Genomic DNA, 15,725 nt, shown 5'->3' on the forward strand with positions numbered 1-15,725 from the left:
TTCGATACGAAATTTTGTACAAGAGGAGGACAAAAGGGAACCAATTGGACGACGATGAAATGGAGACAGAAGAAAGATGAAGATAAGAAGCTACTCTTCCTCTTCGATTCGATGATGTGCTTTAAAAACTGGTTCTTTTAACGAGACATCTCTTTCTTTTTTAACAGATTGATGGTAACACTAGTTACGAACGAATAAAACAAAGACCAAAATAGTCCGCGTGAAGATGGTCAAAATGTTTGAAGCAATACCATAACTCACGTATATAAATAGACAATGAATGCGAAGAACGTTAGTGGATGTCCTGGGTGGGTTCAATTAAGGCCCCATTACACTTTTACACAGGCAATTTTAAAGCTCGCAGCTGGTCGCGAAGTCGGGTATTATTTATCGGTTGACTTACGCCGAGCTCATTTACAGGATAAAAAGAAGGTCAGGAGTAAGAGAAGGGACAGAAGATGGCGCTGGTGATTACCAGTAACGTCGGCAGACGGGATTGGTCGATCTACGGTAAATCTACGTCTCGATTGGTCAACACGTGACTGTGGTAGGATTCCTTTCCTTTGAAACGGTCAGGCGCCGACGGCACGACGAGAGATGATAGAATATCTTATTAGTCGGACAATGGGCAATCAGAGACGCCATACAGCCTCTCTGTTAGCGGTCCAGTCTCTCTCTCTTTCTCTCTCTTTCTCATTCTCTCTTCTTCTTAGTCCATACATCTGTCTGTCCTACGTACGCTTAGTGTTCGTGGTTATCCAAGGTTACCTCTGGAGTCAACTTCTTTAACTTTCTTCTCTTCCTTTACTTTCTCCTTTTGTCTTTTTAATCAACGATAAAAAACATGCGAAAAATTATTACTGCTTTCTTTTCTCAATTTTCATTTTATGAATTCCTTTGAATAATTATACAATGATATAAAAACATTGCCCACGATATTCTGTTATTTGCAATAAAACGATAATATTGCCATTAAATAGATCATTGTCTGTACTTATCACAGATAAGAACAGACACATAGTATCGTATGAGTAAGGAAAAATAAGGCGGAAGGAAGAAGACAAATCGTTATTCATCTTTCCTTCCCTTCTCTTACCACATCGTTCGACATTATCAAGAACTACTTACGAATCGAAGCTTTGATACTGGACATCGATAAGCATTCCCTTCTGGGATACTTATCCGGTAAAGGATCTTGACGATCATAGGAAGGGATAATACGACGTAAAAAAGCAAGGAAAGGAATCCTTGTGAATCAGAAGAAAAGCCAAAAATCCCTTTGGGTGTTCGAAGATCCAGCCAGCGATATAAAAGAAGCCGTCAGACGAAAAGTCGTGAAAGACAGTATATCTCTACTGTGGTCTGGATTTACCAAGTTACTGTCCTCTCAGTGTCTTCCTTTATTTTCTTTCTCTATCTGTCTTTCTCCCTTCTTTTCCACCAGACAGTTCTTTGGTTACGAATCGGCATACAATCGGAAATAATAATGATAACTCCATGGAGGAAGACGAAATCGAGCGATTTACTCGCACGGTGAGGAATCTCCTGGAGTTCAGAGGGCAGCGCCCTTGCTGCGCGTTAACTCACCCCCGCTGGGCGCACAGCAACATGCGATGCTGCTAGGGTTGATGAATGGATTCCACGTAACGCGTGCGTGCGTCCGCGTACGCGTGCTCGTTCAAAGAGCGCGTCGAAAATCGGACGGATTTTCGCGCAGTGGTTAAAAGGACGTATCTCTGTGATTAAAATCGTATTATAAGTATTAACCTCAATAAAACAATCGAAAAAGGAAGTTAAACCAACAACGATCGACTTACGTGAAAATATACAAGAATTTTTCAATGACGATGTCATTATAGCTTTCTTTTTGCTTTTCATTTGCTATTATTTTATAGAATGATTTGAAATAGAAAAGGCTACTTTTCTTATGCTTACGTACTTACTCAAAGAGGTATTCACCTAATTACGATCAATCATCGTTCCAAGGGAGAACTTTTGGGAAGTTTCGTACACTTCGTATAAATGTCTCGATTTGGATAGGAACGTTTGAAATACCGTTAACGCATTATTGTCCGGTCTAAGTCGCGTATAATATTACGCCTTTTATATACCTTGAAATGCAATAAATACGTCACACGGTACGTTGAGTTTCATAAATGTTTCATTGCTTCTATATAAATGCGTTTGCCTTGACTGTGGTGCTACGCTCTCGCGCATAAATGTTTTATTCGCACAATTACAGATAATGGACTCGCACGCAAACCTTAACATTACATCATGATAAAAATAGTTTCTCCTTGAAAGTGGTTCGAAGGATCGCTCGAACTAAAAGTTACGATCCCTTGTAAGGGATATCGCGCTACGAGTGATGAGAGTTTTCGAGGGTGTATTTCGGGTGTTTGTTTTTTATTCATACGACATTTCATAATTTGTTGTAGTATTTGATTTTAATAACATCAACATATTCTATATCTATGCAGATAAAAATTGATATCGCGAAATAAAAGTAGCGAATCTTTCCGTAGGATATCGAAGGAGTTTGGATGAATTTGTTTTTGGGGCAGTTGTCAGTTGTCAAATTGCATTTTGATGAGCGAACGAGGAATAGCAAGAAAAAAGAAGGAAAGGAAGAGAAAGCAAAAGAGAAGTAGAAAGCAAACTGGCTTGCCAGCTGACAAAGACAGACAGGTCTGAGCAAAAGCGAAGAGGGCATCGTGTTTGAACTCGAGAGGACTCTCAATGCTCTTTTCCAATGAGAAATAAAAATATCAAGCTGCGAATTTGCCGATGGAAGCCCAGCTTGATTTATTAATTCGATTAAACCTTATAAGCGGTGCACCGATGTTTAATCTTACTTGAGCGCGAAGCAGCCATTTTTACATAGTGCCTACTCTCACGCGAGCCACTTCGCGCTACTCGATTGTTCTTGCTATGGATGATTCTCCTGAGAGAGTCCGACTCTATTATTATGCTCTTCCTTTTTATCTTGTTTTCGCAACCCGTCGATTTATTTTACGATCATCGTCGTACAAGTACGTTTCAAACAATCCTTTTAACAATATGCGATGGTTTCTTATTAAAAATTTATAAATTAGCTTGAACTTTTCTTCTTTCATAAGTAACTGAAAGCTTACGAAATATATTTTTGAACGCAGTATTAATAAATTGAGATAGTAGTTGGTACTCTTCTTACAAATCTTTGAACATCGAATATAACTATTAATGGATGTCGTACTATACACGAGGATCGATTTTAAAAATCTTATCGATTGATCAAAGACTACAAACGGGATTTTTTTGAATGCACGAATAATCCGCAACAAGAATCAACGATTCTAGGAAGTAAATAGCCGCTATGGCATAGAATTTATCAACCGCGCAAATTCCACGAACGATTGCCATATAAGTGACTCGCGCCCTTTTACGACGACCGGTCCCATAATCTACATATTACTAGCATAATCGTGTAGCCGTTGTGAGCGGTACCTTTAAGATCCTCGCCACATAACCGTAAGATTTTCAATTTCCTCTTTATCCTTACGAGCACCCCTTTCCCCCTTTCACCCCTCACTATTTTCTCTCTTTTTCTTTCTCTCTTTCCTCGGAGAGTAGCTATATAGAGTATCACCCGACTGTTCACCCCTCTCCGGCCATCTCGTCCGCTCCATTCATTAACGTAACACGATTTATCAATTAGCGTAAAAGGCAGCGATAGATAGTCGTTCTGATATGTTGCCCCGACGTGTCCTCTCTCTCTCTCCCTCTCTCGATCAGGGCTTTCACGGGAGGTATACCCAACCACGCATGCTATATATGTATATACATATACACGTATACGTATATACACCTACACTTATGTATATAGGAGTAACCACCCACGCACACGTTCATCCTCTCTCTGTCTCTCTTACTCTACGTTGGACTGCCACCAAAATCGTGATCAAGGGAGAGGAGGGAAGTATTCCTACGTAGCGAAGGGTTGCACACGCTTTCGGTAATGGAAAAGTGGGATTTCGGATTTAAAGTGCATATCCGAATCGAGTTACTCCGACGTTTCCTTCGATATGTTTTCTCTCTTCTTCTCTCCCTCTCTCGTTTTTGAGCTCTTTGAAAACGAATCGATGTTAGATCACGAAGTTCTATAACGAGATGGACTCAAGTGCGACGGTTAGGATGAACATGAGGATTAGGTGAGTTGCACAGGCTAATCAAGATTAAAACAAATAACTTTTCGGTTCCATACGATTCGTTTGAACTAGACGTATGTTGTGTGTTCCCAATAAATGGCGGGAAGTCACGAGAGGAAACAAAAAGTTAATTGGATCGATTCAACTTCAAGTCCTTCAATTCTAAAGTGATCACAATGACGTGAAACGTTCGTAACTGGTAGAAGGAACAAGTCGTACAGGCGTTTAAAATAGGTGCGACCGAGGGTGAAAGAGAGATGGAAAGATAGGAGAAGAAGGAGGCAAAGAGACACAAAGTCAGGACGGGAATTAATTTCTTCTTCAATAACAGTTTTGCGCCTCGCTGCACACGGATGCCACTTTGCAACCACGAGTCCAACTATGGAGACTGCATTCCTGGCAGGTGCAGTCGTCGAGCGGAAGTGGCCAAGTGCGCCCGCGCGCACGTTCAACACCGAGAAAGAGAAGGAGAGAAAGATGAAGAAAGAGAGAGAAGAAAGATGAGAAGGTGATGCGGCTTGGATCGTTGGAAAAATGTTCTCAACTACTCTCTCTCTCTCTCTCTCTCTCTCTCTCTCTCTCTCTCTCTCCTCTCCTCGTACTCTTCATCTACTCTCAGAGATTGATCTGATTCAGCGAAGCGTTCAACGACGTTGCTTCGGACCGATCGACTTACCGATCGCTTACGATGGGTGTTTTGTGTATCAGCGTGCGGCTATTTCGATGGCAAATAATTTTGCGTCAATCTCTGTTGTGGCCTTCATATCTTTTTTTCATCCTTTTTTATTTTCCTTCTTCGTCGACTTGCATCGTTTTCTATAGAAAAAATGAACGGATAACGGATAACATTCTTCGTTTGCGTCACGCTCGACTACCTACCGGACGTATTTTAAAATAGATATAGAAAATTTTTGACCTTCTTTTTATTATTTGTGTCGTGATATACGCGTATATTGTTGGTTAAATTAGATTGCTTTACTAGTATACGTACGTGAGGTTAGATGAAAATAAGTTATTTTATTCGATCGACATCTAGCAATAAAATAAACAGTAGTTTATACGAGCAGATCCAAAAGAAAAAAAAAAAAAAGACGAAATTAAAAGTACCAAACGAGACACATAAAAAGCAACGATTTCGCACTCGCTTGCCATCACCAATTTTCGCCCCGTCGTCGTTGAAAATCGATTGGTGAATCTCTCTCACTCTCCCTCTCTCTATCTCTCTTTCTCTCTGCCTCCTTCATCGTTCGTTTCGATTAATCGAAATCATGTAGCACCACTTGCATTTCCAGTGTATATCCGCACGAGCACGATGCACGTTCTGAAGGAATGCGAATAGCAGAGGCGTGCCGACGATTTGCAAGAAGGATCGAGACTTCAGAGAGTTAGAGGGAGAAGGAGAAAGAGAGAAAGAGAGAAGAACGAAAAAGAGAAGAAACGAGACGAAGGGGAAGATTCCGTTCTCGGGCCGGTTCCTACAGCGTCTGGTAATGAAGGTGTTATTAAATAGATTGAGATTAATTGCGTGATTAGTGCTTTATGTGTAATTGGATAGCGTACCAAGGGTAAAGATGAGAAAGAAAGACAGAAAAAAAGGAAGACGAGGGAGGGGAAAATTAAATTGCTGTTCGTATATGTGTTTGTATCCTGAATTCGCTCCTCTTTTTTCCTTTTTCGTTTGTGTTCTTTACATTGGAGTTTTGCCAGGAACAATTTCGTCGACTTACACATTAATGATCATCAAACTTCTACCAAGTCTCTTCAATATTTCAAAAAAAAGTAATATTTTTATATAATTTCATATTGGATGGATATACTCAACGAATAATTCAATTAAAAATTATGTCGTTTATAATAAATATGTAAATAAATAGTACAGAAACGGAAGTAAGAATTTGGTTAACGGTGATAAAACGATGTTGAAAAAGGAAGAAAGACAGGTGCAGAAACGAAAGAGTAAAAGTTGAAGGATACGAGGTCAGAATTAAATGGAAAGGGTGGAGAAAATGTGATGGTAGTAGTAGTTTATCGAATTAAGGCAATTAGCGGCTACGATCGTTCTCCCGCGGTGCCACTTAACTGCCTATCTTCGTGAACACTCGAAAGCTTTTTCGCTTTCCAGCGCGAGAGATAAGTTTATCGCTCCGAGGCACTGTTTGCGCGCGCGCGCGTGCGAATTCTTTACTACTTTCAAGCGACAAATATGACGCGGATAACAGGACGCAAGAAAAGAGTATCGTGATTGGTCAGTTCTCGGTACAATTGCCCAATGACGTTAGTGTTAGATTATAATAACAATTCTCTTTCATTCCAGATGGAACGATAATTGTGATTTTAAATTTCAGCAAAGTTTAGTATCGTTAAAGTACTTCGATTTGTATCGTTAAAGTACACAATTCGTTGGTGTACTTATGTTAAATCCGTAGATGTTGAGGGATGCTCGTCTAGTAATACAAAATATTTCAAATATGCGTAAAGTGTAAAATGTATCTGTCTTATATATTTTCTTGGATAAATTTTTTTTATTTGGAACAAGTACTTTATCTCATATTATATGCGCTAGTTCTTAACCATCATGATCATATCGTACGCTAATGTACATACCAATTATTACAAGACTGATTAACGTTGTAAAGGAAGAATAACAATAATGTGTATTAAAAACAATAACACTGAGAACAATCCGTTCAATAAATATTTCATGTCTATTCCCCTTACTCCGGGTTATCGTTCTAACAACCAAGCTTCTAGAGTTACAAATTTTTCGCTGCACCATCGTAAACGGCCTATAAAAATTCGGTACGGCCATTTTAACTTGTCACAAAAACTGCTCGGCGCGGCTGGCGGTTCAATTTTGTTATTCGCCCTTCGTGAGATGGACTCATAATGGTGATTACGCTTTCAGTGACGCAACTGGCTGTTCTGGTGCCTTAACCCAATCTGCTTTTTGTTTGTTTGCGTATATCATATACTTTCATAGCTTGAAGTAACGAAGTAAGAGAAAACAACCTGTTAATTCATATCGAATTATCTATTTTTATTCTTTTTTTTTTTTTTAATGGATTACTGATATTCATGAGTATATTTTTTTAATAAAATATTTATCGTAGAATTTATTTATATTTAATGCCTGAATATTATTTGTTTTTATGGCTTATTTTCACATTTTATTACTCGTTAATGTGGCAAATATCATTTGTTGAAGAATAATCAGCTAAGAGGGTTGTAGATAAAGGTGGAGGTATATATTCGCATATACGTTAACGGTCAGGACGAAGTTGGTTAAATCGAAAATCCGCCGAAGCCGAAAGTCCGCAAGCCGACTCTCTGACAAAGGAAGGACTTTTCCCGATTTTCGCATTTCGCGCACGTTTAGGCCCGACCTGCTCAGTAGCCTCTCTCCTCACCACGACGCGCTTTTCGTCGTTTCTCGAACGCGCTGCTCGAAAACTCTCTTTTAATTTTCCAGAAAATTCGAATAAAGTTGCCTGTCCAAGCAGAGAACGAAGCGGCCAAGGCATTATGCAGGATTCGTCCATGCACGTCCGGTCCGTGGTAACATTTTAAACTCGCATTTGGCTGGCTTGAGCCCTAACTTTATCCCCGGGATTTCGAAGCCGCGCGATGCGACAACGTGTACCATCAAAACGACGTTTCGATAGCTACGTTCAACGTCCATTCTTTCCCTCCTTCTCTGTCTCTTTCTCTCTCTCTCTCTCTCTTTTTCTCCTCTTTCGACTTCACAACAAAAAGAAAAGTTTAGCCTGCTTCCGCTCTTTCTCTTTCCCTTATCCCTTTCATTCTTTTTCTCTTTTTCTTTTCGTTCATTCTTTTTTCGACATTCGTTTCTGCTATGCTATAGAATATACACGTAAATAGATTGTAAAATAAAACAATTTTCTTAAGTACCTCCATCGGTAATAATAATTATCTTCTTCGATAGCAATTAAAGTTTCTCGGATGAAGGTACGCTTTAACATAATTATTTTAACGGTAAAAAGAAAAGGAAAAAAAGAGAACAAGCTTAGAATTTTTCATTATAAAGAAATTTCTCCGCGGTTCTCTCCACTGGTCTCCTCGTCATCGGATTCCGTTATTTAGCACCGTAAGAGAGCTTACCTTCCGCTCTCAATATCCCAACATGTTCTCAATTTGATGACCGATGGCCAAAGTTATTCCAGCCGCAAATTCTTTCGCTTCGTCATCCCGAACCTTTTCCATCGATCTTTATAGCGTGAATAAGTCTGTGCATCAAGATTTATATCGACCCATGGAAGGTGAAATCATAGTAAGGAAGAATCTATGTAGAAAACGTGAAAACGTTAAAGCCGAAGTTTGGAAACATTATTACTTTATTTTTGTAGAGATAATTTATATAAGCGATTCTGAACTTAAGAGAATAGTTTAAAATCAAAAAAAGAAGATTTAAAGAAATGTGAATAAAAAAGATTAAGAGGAAGAAATGTAAGAAAATAGAAGATAGAGAAATAAATGGGACAAAAGCTTAAAAACCTGACGGGTAAACTACGTAAACATATGACACGCTGCTTTTATCTCTCACTACTGTCCCTAAGCGATCGATGACCCCAAAATCGGACGACGCGTAGTTGTTGAAGAAGAAGAAGAAGAAGAAGAAGAAGAAGAAGAAGAAGAAGAAGAAGAAGACGAATAAGAAGAAGAAAAGGAGGAGGAGAAGGAGGTGGAGGAAAAAAGTGTACAGGTGAGTGAGAGAGAAAGAGAAAGAGGAGGCACCTCGGCCCTATTAAAAAGCCCGTTTCCGCCTCCGTTTCTGAAAGCCTCTTACGGTACTCGAGGCAACTGCGAAAGCACTTGAAAGCTCCTGAAAAGCTCGACGACACTTCCCTGTTTGAGTGCCACGTCTCGCCAGGAGGTCGCTCTGCGACTTCGCACCCTGTCACCAAGATACGCGAGAGTCACCCTGTGTGTTGCAATATCGACTCTATCCTATGTATTAAACATCGAGTGCCCGCTACCCGCACTCTACTCCTATCCCTACCATCCACACCCACTCACATCCTCTCATCTTCTCTTCCTCTTCCTTTATTCTTTCCTTTCTTTTACTATACTCGATGTTAGTTTTAGATCAACTCTTAAAGTTCTTATCCAATGGATTTCAAGTAAGGAAACTTCAAGGAATCACTGATAATCTAAAGGAATATCTGAACAAAGAAAGACAGGAGAAACAATTATGATCGCGATAACATTTCGACATAACTCAATCGATCTGAAGTATCGATTTTTTTTTCCTAAGATCTGTTTATAAAAAAATACACGTATAAACTACACCCTAAAAACGGAGCGGAAATGATCAAAGGGTTCAGCAAGTCTTGTACTTGCTATAGGGATTTCTAAGGAGGCGTTAAAATTAGTGGAAAACGACACTCCTACTCGATAAATCTCGGCTAGACTATTCTTTTCCTTGCGAAAGTCCACGAGGGAGTAAGTTAGTGTTCTATCGGAAAAATAGAGAAAAAGGAAGAAGAGGCGAGAGAGAAAGAAAGGGAGAGAGAGAGAGAGAAAGGGAGGAGGGAGAAAGACCATGAGTAGGTAGCGACGAAACGAAGTGGGAGGAAAAGAATGGAAAAAAGAGGAAGAAGGAGAGCTAGAAGGGAAAAGTAGTCGGGCGCCTGTAATCCGCGTGTTGAAGCGTACTCGGCCGGAGGTAACAGGAACATACATAATGCAGTGTTTCTACTGTAGACGACCAATCGTCGGCTTTCTTAAGCGAAAATGGACCAATAGTTTTGCACCCCTAAAGCTTTATTCTCTTGAGCTTTATTAGAATATATTACAATATGGAGTTGAAAAAGTTAGAATGACATTGATTCGTACCAACGTGGGACATTAATGAAAACTGAGGGTGGATTGTTCATTTTGTAAGATTCATTTGTAGAACAGAAATTTTAAATTCGTTGAACATTTCAGAGACATCATTTTATCAAGTAGCTTCAAAGAAATATTCCCGATTGCAATAACGAGTCTTTGCATGTTAAACTAGAGCAACACGTAGGTCACCGTATAAGCGATTTTGGCCAACGACTCGGCCACTTTCCCTTCTACCTTCATCCTCATACTCTTTCTCTTACTCTCACACACTTGCAGAGCTAAATGAAACAATTCCTGAAATTCTTCCTAACTTCCCTGCCGGTGGAGGCTGAGTGTCGGTTAATTTCTGGACACGACGAAGGTGGTAGTGTCGAAAGGGTTGGAAAGTAGTAGTAGGATGGTGGAGCAGCCTCGCTTAATCTGGCGCAGTTTAGACAATTTAGCGCGGTTTCCCGGTTAGCGTCAAACATAACCTCGCCACTTGGCCGGGTGTAAAGAATGGCGCTTGTAATGTCGGTCCACGATGCGGAGTTACCCAGAAACTGTGAGAGGAAGAAGTGAAAACGCTAGAGAACTGGAGAAAGAGAAAGAGAGAGGTAGAAAGGAAAGAGAGAAAGACGGAAGGTATGTGCTTACGAGTTACCGAAGCAAGAGGGTAAGAGGGGTAGCTCGACACCTAGGATAACCCAGCTCTTTAATTTAAAGCCGCCGGACAGTAATTAAAATAACCATCCCTGGCACATACTCTATGAAGGGGTGCCCAACTGGTTCAAGACGTTTGCACACGATTTCTAGCAGTTGACTCATTTTTTCTACGTACCCATGAATCTGAAACAGAAATTGAAAATTTATATGAAATATATTTTTTCGCAACACTTAAGATTATAATAACGAAAACTTATAGAGATAAAACTCAATGAGAACTCTTTTGGAAAATTTTAAAATTCTATTATGAATTTATGTAATCGATGAACGCCTTCATTTTGCTAGTATATAACGAAGAAATTATGTTTTTTGTTTTTATAATTCTAATGCTTCCTTTATTGCTAACTTAAATCAAATAATGTAAAGGTTGAGCATCCTAAAGTATTCAAAATCAAAAATTAATTTTTACAATTACGATACTGAGATATATTATAGACTATATTGTTGTTCTTGAAAAAGTTTACGTTGTCATCTTCGATATTAATTAGAATCGAATTATCGCAGTTAGACGATCATTGAATACTCACGCCTTGTCCATACAAATTGGAAAATGTAATTTAGCCAGATTGTACCCGTTTTATACCGAATTCGACTCTTTATTGTACCGAAAGACTTCGCGAAATGAGCTTAGCTGAACTGAACACGTTCAATATTGATTTCCGTGCTGGCGACTAGTTCGATCGAATTTTGCACTTGATCGTATTAACAAAAGCGAAGAAGTTTGGTTATCGAAAGGTAGAGATCAAAATTCCGAGGAAAAACCAGGCGGAATGGGGTTAGCAATAACGCAGGCACTTAGCGTTTCGATAGCGTGCACGGTTTCCGATAGAGCAGGTGTTACGATAAATTTAAACGATATTTTATTCAGGCGGGTCCGATCGCTAGTTTTCAATTTGCCGGCTCGTATATATTTCGCGAAGGTCGCTCGTGGAATGGAAGATGGAGGGGTTAGCAGCACCACCGGCTTGACCACTGGAGATGCAATTTCTCGGGGTGGTCCGTCTGGACCCTTCGCATTCGCTCGAGACTTCGCTCCCTCCGCAACTTGATGAAAAAATAATAATCCCCATGGAACGGTCAGTTATAGGGAATGAAATCATCCGAGCACATCGTGTCGACCTTCGAGTCCACGCATCAGAAGTGGATCTCGTTTTATTTACCGTTTTTGCTATCTCGTGAATAGTTTCTCCTAGCAGTTAGGTTTTTGGAGTATCGAATAAATAACTAAATGTTATCAAGTATAGAAGATAAATGAATTCAATTACGTAATTAAGTACGATTCGTATAGATGTAATAAATATTATTTTTGCAAGTCGTAATTCTTCGGTAAAAGATTTATGACTATTTAACGCATCCTTTGGGACCAACAAAAGAAAAACGATGTAGTAAACGGTAAAATCTGATAAAACCATTAACCACTCGAAAACCCGGCTCTCGTCATGAAGAATATCAAACAAAGCTCGCATCCCAAGCACGTGATTCACGTTGAAGAGTCAACCGTGCAATTAGATCCCGTAGTTTAGGTATTTAAAGACTCGGTAATCAGTTAAAAAAGAACGAGGGGTGGTGGTATAAAAGTGGATGGAGGTTTAGCTTAAACGAAAGAAGATAGCGTAGGTCAGATAGAAGTTGTAGATGTTTGGCTTCTACTGAAATTAAAAATATCGATTCCCATTCGCACGCCGGGCTTCATAGAAGCTCAATTCATTTCTCTCCTGGAAGACAATACCTATTCTTCCCGCGGACAGTAAGAGGTACAAATTGCAGTTGCATCCCCCGTTCACCCTCAGTACCCTCGACCCTCGCTCTGTGCAGGAATCCCAAATACAAAGGCTCTTTTTCATTTGGTTTTTCCTCCTCTTCGCCAACGATCCTTCCACCTCCTTCTCCCCGGTCTCAACCCTTTCGCATAGTCCTCCTTCTATTCCCCCTGTTTGCGCTTTCGTTCGTTACCGCCTAGCACTCCCGAGTAGGTGACTCTCGCTGGCTGACCGATTCGAACACATGGAAACTTAATGCGATACATAATTGACCAATCCGATGGATTACACACGAAAGAGAGGAGTTGTCTTGAATAAGAAGGGGGTTCCCGGGAAACTTTCGTCCTAATCGATCGAAATGACACCCTGGGCCAATCGCGCGGAACCGGGAGAATCGCCGGCTTGCTTTAGTCGACTCGACCCGGCCGAATGAGATCGTAATTGAATCGACTGCCGAGCTGTCCGGTAAATCGATCATTATTTTCTTTATAATATTTTCAAATAAATGTACGTATGTCCATGTATTTTGTTTTGTTTCCTTTGCTTTTGTTTTGTTTTGTTCTGTTTTAACATTAACTGATTTTAATTAATAGAAATATAAAAATAGTAAATGAAGGATTTTATTCGATATCTCTTTGTGTCGTATTCGACAATTATTCTATCATCGCTTTCTTGATTTATTATTAAACGAATGAACTATACGTTCAAAAATTTGTTCTTCGAAATAATTTTCTATGAGAAACGATGCAGGCTGCAGCGTCACCTGCACGAAGGGTTTGCAGTTTCGAAGGGCGGTTTCAACGATGCGGAGCGACTGCTACTACCCCCGTTCGACTACGAGCCTTGATTAGGCTTCCGGTTAATTAATAACCTCTCTTGCACACATAGCCACCGGGCCACGTATGAATATGCATGCGGCCTGTTGTGCGTTTCGTCGTGTTGGTGCACCGAGTGTATTCATGTAGGGGGTGAACGAGCGAGTGAGTGAGTGGGAAGGAGGGTGAAAGGATGAGAGAAATAGAGAGAGGAAGAGAATGACTGTGGGGTCGTCGAGAGAGAAGAGGACGGAAGGACGATTGAGGTAGATAGATAGATGGGAATAAAGAGAGAGAGGGAGAGAGGAAGGAACAAGTGGGGAAGGGAAGTAGAAGAGAGGATGGGTGGTTGAGGCTACTTATTTGCATTCGGAAAACAAAGGGTGTGGGTTGTGCGTATGCTTGTTTCTCGTTCTGCGTAACGAAGGACGAAGGAAGAGCAATCAAAAGCTTCTTTTCCGTGTTATTCATTGCTTCAAAACGTGATGTCCCAGATCGAGGAACGATGCTAATTATAAAAATTCCATAAGATAATAAGAGATCGTTCGAATCGTTGATTTCATGTAGATATCATAGTTTCCATAAAGCAATGTGTATACGGTTATTTAACAATGATTTGATCTGATTGTAGCTTAATTAAACGTATTTCCAAATCCTGCGATGTTTCATTGGATCAAATGGCGGCTAATTGGTCATCTCCAAATGTGCAGATTAGTCCTTCATTATACTATCATCGATGCTCATGTTTCGTGTTCATGATTATCTGAACAACTGTGAATTCCGTGAAACAGATTACTTGATAATAATTTTCACCCATAAATTTTATTTTTGATATGTTTAGATTTACACAAAAATCAACATAGGTATTTAAAGATTTCAAATGCACTATTTATTTTTAATTTAATCAAAGTTGTTGCAATCTGTCGTAGATCGATCATGTCTGTGACCTAGACACTTTAAATACTGTTGCATTAATAATTTATAATCAAATTTGAACAAATTTATAATTCTTATACACTATTATGTTGTCACAGATATAAATAAAACGCGGAAGCAATAAACTATTGAAAATAATCTCATTGTGTTCCATTTTTAAGTTACCTAATACCTATATATCTAATTTTATTACGAAATTAACACATGTTCCGTGAGTTGTATTCCTGAAAATAAAAAAGTGATAAAAAAAGTAATACCTCACGTTTTTCGTTAAGATATTAGTAATCTAAGCGTCGTGACATATATGATCACGAAGTAGATACTAACGCGTATATAAGCCTATGCGAATACAAGGAATAGCAAGAAAGTATTTTCCTTCACGTTAAATACACAACAAGTTTTCATCATGAAGAGCACGATCTTAATTCTATTCGCTGCTTTCATTGCCCTTTTGGGATTCTTCGGAATGAACGCCGAAGCTGCAGCTAATCCATCAGCTGACGCATTAGCTGCTCCTTCTGCTGATGCTAATGCAGAAGCACTTGATGTAAGTATTGATTAACAATTATATTAATCGGACTATTTATTTCTTACGCGTTGGTATATTTATTTGCAAGAACATGTTGTAATTAAAATGTCTTTTATTTATTTCAGTTGAAGCGTATTGCATCTATATTAAAGAAGATAGTGGGTTAATTTATCATTTATTCCGAAACCAAATTAAATGTTTTTAATGAAATGTAAGAATTATATTGAGTTATGATATTATAAATAACTGTGCACATTACATCTAGTGAATTCATTTTAATTTTACCTACCCGTCTCTTACTATAATATACGAACTAGTATAATTCTATATTATAAAATCGTATATTCGCTACTTACAGAATGAATTTGTTCCAATTTCACATTTGTACCTATATGCTATCTCCTATTACACCTATTTCTATAATACATATTTCAGTGTAGAAAAGCTTCCTAACAAACTTTCAAAATAGATTATTTATAATAATTATATTCTCTGTATTTAACTGTTGATTTACTTAACAACTTTTTATGTCCGTTTTTTAAAGACTGTTAGATATTTTAAATAAAATTTTTGATCATCACTAGGGAATTTATTTCCTAATATCTCACAAATCTAATTAACTTTTCTATTATATTTATTTTTTTAACATATTTTTATTATGGAAGTAAGTTTCTTGAGAATTCTTTCAAATAGGTTATTAAAAATAAATACACACTCTTTATTAAAACTTTTGGATTATCTAACAGTTTTATGTGTATTGTTATGGCTGTAATACAATATATTCTAAGAACTATAATTAAATAATTAATTGTTAAGCAATTTGAAAAAAAAGTAAAACTATATATATGAATTTTGATAAGATAAATATTAGTCATAATATCGTGACATATTTACTCGCGAAGTTGATATTTGTATGCATATAAGGCTGTGAGAATGTAGATACTGC

The 15,725-nt window shown here is 38.6% G+C and overlaps 1 protein-coding gene across 1 annotated transcript in view; it reads right to left on the minus strand.

The window, feature by feature from the left end:
* LOC122632951 (thyroid receptor-interacting protein 6) overlaps nucleotides 1-15,725 on the minus strand; it is a 217,738-nt gene that overhangs the window by 122,148 nt on the left and 79,865 nt on the right. Inside the window, exon 3 of the mRNA XM_043820284.1 lies at nucleotides 10,855-10,862. The gene's annotated coding sequence lies outside the window, so the exon portion shown is untranslated. The remainder of the gene's footprint in view (nucleotides 1-10,854; nucleotides 10,863-15,725) is intronic.

Source organism: Vespula pensylvanica, chromosome 11, assembly GCF_014466175.1.
Source record: "Vespula pensylvanica isolate Volc-1 chromosome 11, ASM1446617v1, whole genome shotgun sequence".
In the NCBI taxonomy this organism is placed as follows: Eukaryota; Metazoa; Arthropoda; class Insecta; order Hymenoptera; family Vespidae; genus Vespula; species Vespula pensylvanica.